Below are 5,963 nucleotides of genomic sequence, written 5' to 3'. Positions count from 1 at the left end.
CGCATTCTGTTTGTTTGCTTTATTTTACAAAAGCACAAATCTTCTGTTTTTTATTATGAGTGTGCAAAAATAAAAGGAAACACTTTTGCGGATTATATCTTTTTTATGTTTCAGCTGTTCGATCGCGCCGGAGCCTCGCGCGCACACACCCCACATATTCTAGCAATTTAAACTTACATCACAGTCTGTTCATTATCAAAATAAAATACAGTCAACCAAACATATAAAAGGTTACACTGGTCAGTTTAAATAGACCGTAGTATACCGGTCCACTCTTATGTTATGCCAAGGACGTTTTTGCTCATGTGAAGAGGATGATCTTTTCCGTCTATATGAGAATGCGTGTAAAGTACAAGCCTAGTTTACATCATAAATAATAGTTTAACATTAAATACATTGCGAATATGGAAACATTTGGATTTGTGCTGAATGAGACGTGAGCAAATACACCTCCAAATACAAATGAGAAAATACAAATAACCTCCAAATATATCTAGCCAAACCCGCGCTCGCTCCGTCCTCGTATGTACGCATGCATGCACTGTCACGACCTAGTGCACTGTAAATGCTGGATTTTTAAAAACAAATAGGCCTACCGTGTAATCAGATTTTTTTTTTGGAACAGGATCCAGCAGGATCAAATTAAATACTGGTCATAATACTCACATAAAAATGTTTCATGTGAGCAACAGTGTGTTTTGCTGCAGCAGCACCGATGGAAGCAGTTCACTGACTGCGCAGCACAGCCACACGCACCACAGTTACGTTTGAGATTATTTTATTTTAAATGCCATAATGTTAGTTGAAAACATTGCAATTGTGTTTTAAAATACAACAATGATCACCACGAAACCATTTAAAGAGGCGTGTTCCATTCTGGGTTATAGTATCATCTGTGTTTGTATAGGTTGTTTAAAGTTGACACTGCATTGAAAAACACTGACATTTACATTCGTACTTGTAATAAATAAGTGCATTATTTTTAGGTATGTATGGTTCAATTCAGTCATATATTGAATTTATCTATTCAATAAATAATAATACTAATGCTAATAATAATAACTTTATTTTATATAGTGCCTTTTAAAGTTACTTCTCAAAGCACTTTACACAGAAAAGGATACATATTTAAAAGTAAAAAAACAAGTACAGTGATAACAATAGAAATAAAAACACATCAGAAACAATATAAGAGAAAAAAAAGAAAAGCCAGTGGTTACATTTTTCACAAAATTGTTGTTTTTGACCTGTGCTATCTTCTAATAAATAAGCTTATATGACATCAGCATTTTAGATACCATACAATTCTCTCAATTCTCTATTCCAACTTCAATACCACAGCAAAACCACTAGTCTAACAAATATAAAGTTTTAAAGACAATAAAGACAAGTGAACAGTCAGTAATCATGGTAGGGAATAGGAAATATATTGTACACTCCAACTCTTTCTTCATCCGAGCAATAATAAAAATGTGTTCTCATCTTGTGCAGCCTAAGTGGAAATAGGGTTGGGTACCGAAACCCCGTGCCAATATGGCACCGGTACCTATGTAACCGGTATATACTAGAACCGAATCAGAACGCAGATTTCGGTGCCTCATTTCGGTGCCACTTAAATGCTTGAGCGATCGATTGAAATATTTGTTCTCCGAAACGGACGTAAGGATCACCGGCACCGCACATGAAAAATAATTTCTCGACTGAGAAAATTCACGAAAGCAAGTCGGAAAGGGAAATGAGAGCATCCGAGGAGCGCTGAATGCAGTAATTACACTTGCTCTGATGGCAGCAGGTAGATACCGTTAGCTAGATAAGCTAAACATTCTTAAATTAAAATGCCTAAAGCCAGGGTGACCATACGTCCTCTTTTCCCTGGACATGTCCTCTTTTTGGACATACAAAAATACATCCGGCCGGGATTTCTTAATTTCCCCAAATGTCCGGGATTCGGCTGTTTTCTTAATCCCGCTCCCTCTGAATCTCTGACCATTGCTGCCTGCTCCCGCAACATGTGTTTCACTCCCGCGATTTTCGAGTCCAATCCTTTAAACATTCTAATATTGTTTATAATTTTGGCGCATCAGGGAGCCGCTCTCAGGATGTTCCCTCCTGGTGGAATGACCTGCCCAACTCAATCCAAGCAGCTGAGTCCTTAATATTTTCAAGGAACAGCTGAAAACACATCTCTTTCATCTTCATTTGACCCTCTAACTCTAGCACTCTCTATTGTAATGCTAATTCTAATTTTATCTTCTTTTTTTTTTATTAAAAAACTTGACCCTCTAACATTTGCACTCTCTATTCTATTTCTATTCTAACTACTTATTTTCTTTTTAATTATTATAAATAATGACCTACTAACACTTGCATTATCTATTCTTTTTCTGTTCTATTGACTTGTTTTATTTTTATTTAAAAATGACCCTCTAACACTAGCATTCCCTATTCTTTTTCTATTCTTTCTACTTGTTTTGTTTTTATTTATTATAAAAACCAAATAAGCAAACAAACAAAAAAAAAACCTTGCTGCTTATACTGTTAGGTGAAACCCCGCCCACGAACCCGCCCCCTACTGTCCTTTTTTTGAAAAACTAAAATATGGTCACCCTACTAAAGCTAAACTTTCCTTGTAATGACTTGCAATGAGAAGCATTTCTAAACCTGTTGTCCAACAAAAGAAAACACTATAACGTTTTTACTCCACAACTGCTTCCTTTTGTGATCTGATGTGGCTTTTTGTCACAGAATGAGGCAGAAAATATGTTCTATACTGTAAAAAGCATATGGTAAAAATACTATGTTGATTAGCAATGGATTATAAATATACTTAATTATGATGAAAATACCAAAGATGGCTTGAATAACACAGATAAAGTTTACATTGTCGCAGTCGAATATTTATTGTCTTTGTTTTATCATTCAAAACGTTTATATCTTCTGTTTACTCAGTTACAGCGATAGTAATGCCTTTGTCCATATTAGCAAAGAGTATAGGGATTTCCTGAGTCCTATTACTTCTGTGATGCATGTGGAGTTTCTGCGCGAGGGCGCCCTCTGGCGTCCAGTATGAATGAAACAGACATTAAATGTGTTTATAGCGCTCAATAATGGCCAATCCATCCTATTTTGGGTATTTATTTATTTATTTAAAGTATCGATTCAGGCACCGTTTAGGCACCGGTACCGTTTTAAAAGTATCGATTTGGCACCGGTATCGTAAAAAACCCAAACGATACCAACCCTAAGTGGAACAGCCAAAATGCTGAATCCGCAGAAACTGCATGAGTTCATACAAGCTTCCTGTTTCCCCAGAGCATTTTGGAATACTCTGGGGGTTTTATTGCTTAATTTAACATCACCACTCACATAACAAATGCAATACTCTGAGCCATATACACAAATTATTACATTTTGATGGCACTACCAGAGAGTAACCTGATTTTTAACACACTTTACATGCATTACAGGATTATTGGTTTGCATGTAATCTGGTACAGTAGGTTATGTAGGTAAACTAATATTTGGGAGTTTTTAAAAAAATATTGGTGTTCATGTAAACACGCTCATTGTCAGCAGTTGCCTTGTAATGAAAGTTGGTTAAAAGGTTGTAAGCGATTCATTTCCAAAGTTATGCCAAGCATTGATTGTTGTCGACTGTTGCCAGGCAAAGTCAGTTTCCGGCTGGGTGAAAAACAGCCCTTATTTAAAGCTGTTTAAATGCTGGTATTCCCAGAGCTGGTTTAGAGATTAGGATCTTTTGAATTCTAAGTGTTTGGAGCTGAATATCCCCATAGGCAGAGAATATAAATAAAAATAAAGCACTCAGATGTTTATCAGCTCTGAGATTCTCTTTTATTGTCCAGAAGTGCCAGAGGCATTTGCTCTCACTCTCTCCTCCACTGACTCTGTGACTTCTCTGTTCTCCAGCCCAATGATCCAGTCACTAACATCTGCCAGGCTGCAGACAAACAGCTGTACACTCTGGTGGAGTGGGCCAAGAGAATCCCTCACTTCTCTGAGCTGCCCCTGGATGACCAAGTCATTCTGCTTAGGGCTGGTACGAGAATCTGACATTCTCACACTCATTTTGTTGCTGTCTGTTTCTTTTATATTGTTTTATATTGGAATGCAAATGTATAAATGTACACGAAAAGCATTTTACTATATGATTGTGATATTTTTATAACAGGATGGAATGAGCTCTTGATCGCTGCCTTCTCTCATCACTCCATCAGCGTGAAGGATGAGATTCTGTTGGCCACAGGTCTACATGTGCCCAGAGACAGCACTCCACTCACAACTTGGGCGTGGAGGCCTTTTTTGACAGGTCACAATGAACTCTGTGTTTACCACTGTTTAATAATATAGTCGATTTAGAGGCTTAACATGTTCATAATGTGTTCATAATGTGCAGGGAAAGTGCACACAGTGCAGAGGTGGGAGCCTTATTCGACAGGTAATTCCTGCTTCTCTTGTGTTCACTTCATACCTGTGTAGAAGTTTGTGGGATGGGAACCCACCCTGCAATTCTGTCGTTGGGGTGATTTATGATTATTAGTCTCATTTTTTTACACACCTGCAGGGTGCTGACTGAGCTGGTCTGTAAGATGCGTGATATGCAAATGGACAAAACTGAACTTGGTTGTCTGCGTGCCATAGTTCTGTTTAACCCAGGTAAGCATTTGTTTAGGTTTATCTAAAAATTATTCAGAAGCCAAAAGTCTAATAGTTTGATCGATATTTCTGAATTTTATTTCAAGGGATAGTTCTAAAATGTAAATTTCATAATGTACTCACCCTTATGTTGTTACAAACATCTTTGACTTACTTTCTCCTGTGGAACACAAAAGGAAGATTTTTTTATTTTTTTTTAACTGTCTCAATATTTTTTGTCCATACAGTGAAAGTCAATGGGGTCCAATATTGTTTTGGGCCCAACTAACATGATGCCAGGATTTTTTATTTTTAGATGCATTGTACCTATAATAACCTGACAATGTGTCGTATAAATACCTTAAACAGTTCTATTATCAGGTTAAGGTCATAAACAGTTTAGGCAAAACCTGACTTGCACATCTAAATATTGGCCCATTACTTTAAACTGACTATGCATGTAAACACCTTTACAGGCAGAACATATATTATGCACACCTTTGACATCAAAACTGGAGAAAAACCCAAAGAATGGTGTATGTTTGTACTGAATATTTCCAATATTTCTTAGATGCCAAAGGTCTGACTAGCAGCAGTGAGGTGGAGCTTCTCAGAGAGAAAGTGTACGCGTCCCTGGAGGCCTATTGCAAACAAAAATACCCAGATCAGCAGGGGAGGTGAGTGTTCTGTACTGCTATGGGGCGAATTTTCTAAAAGTTTTGTCTCTGACCCTTAGAATTAAACTTGTGTTGTGCCTTTAAATCTACTACATGTAAACGACCTCTTTTATGATTGACTGGCTTTATCGTCACATATGGATGTGAGAGTATAGAAGAGGCCATAAAAAAAAAAAGTCAGCTCCCTTGCTAATTCACGTTTGCCAAGCTCCTCCTCCGACTTCCTGCATTGCGTTCCATTGGCCTTAAGTGTCTGGAGCACCTTTTCTTCTTTAAACTGATTGGAGACACCCCCATTGACACTTTCCTAATGGAGATGCTGGAGTCGCCCCACTAGCTGCGTCAGAGGAAGAATGGGAGATGGGGTTTTTCTACCCTAGGTCCTGGAGATAACTGTGACTGCACTTTTTCTTCCCATGGGAATTACAACGATTGGGCAGCCTCTGGTCTCGGGGTATTTTTTATTTTTTTTTAGTTTTGCACCATAGAGTCTAGAGACCCAAAACTTGCCATGAAAAATTGTTGGTGCTACATTTCAACAGTAAGCTAATTCTTTATATATATATATATATATATATATATGTGTGTGTGTGTGTGTGTGTGTGTGTGTGTGTGTGTGTGTGTGTGTGTGTG

The 5,963-nt window shown here is 37.6% G+C and overlaps 1 pseudogene; it reads left to right on the top strand.

Moving 5' to 3' along the window:
* LOC107685556 (retinoic acid receptor RXR-beta-B-like) overlaps positions 1-5,893 on the top strand; it is a 28,732-nt pseudogene extending 22,839 nt beyond the window's left edge.
* Positions 5,894-5,963: the final 70 nt, after the last annotated feature.

The sequence above is a fragment of the Sinocyclocheilus anshuiensis genome, unplaced genomic scaffold (genome assembly GCF_001515605.1).
Source record: "Sinocyclocheilus anshuiensis isolate Anshui unplaced genomic scaffold, SAMN03320099.WGS_v1.1 scaffold185, whole genome shotgun sequence".
Classification (NCBI taxonomy): Eukaryota; Metazoa; Chordata; class Actinopteri; order Cypriniformes; family Cyprinidae; genus Sinocyclocheilus; species Sinocyclocheilus anshuiensis.
The sequence above is the reverse complement of the archived record's forward strand: the minus strand, read 5'-3'. Positions and strand labels throughout refer to the sequence as shown.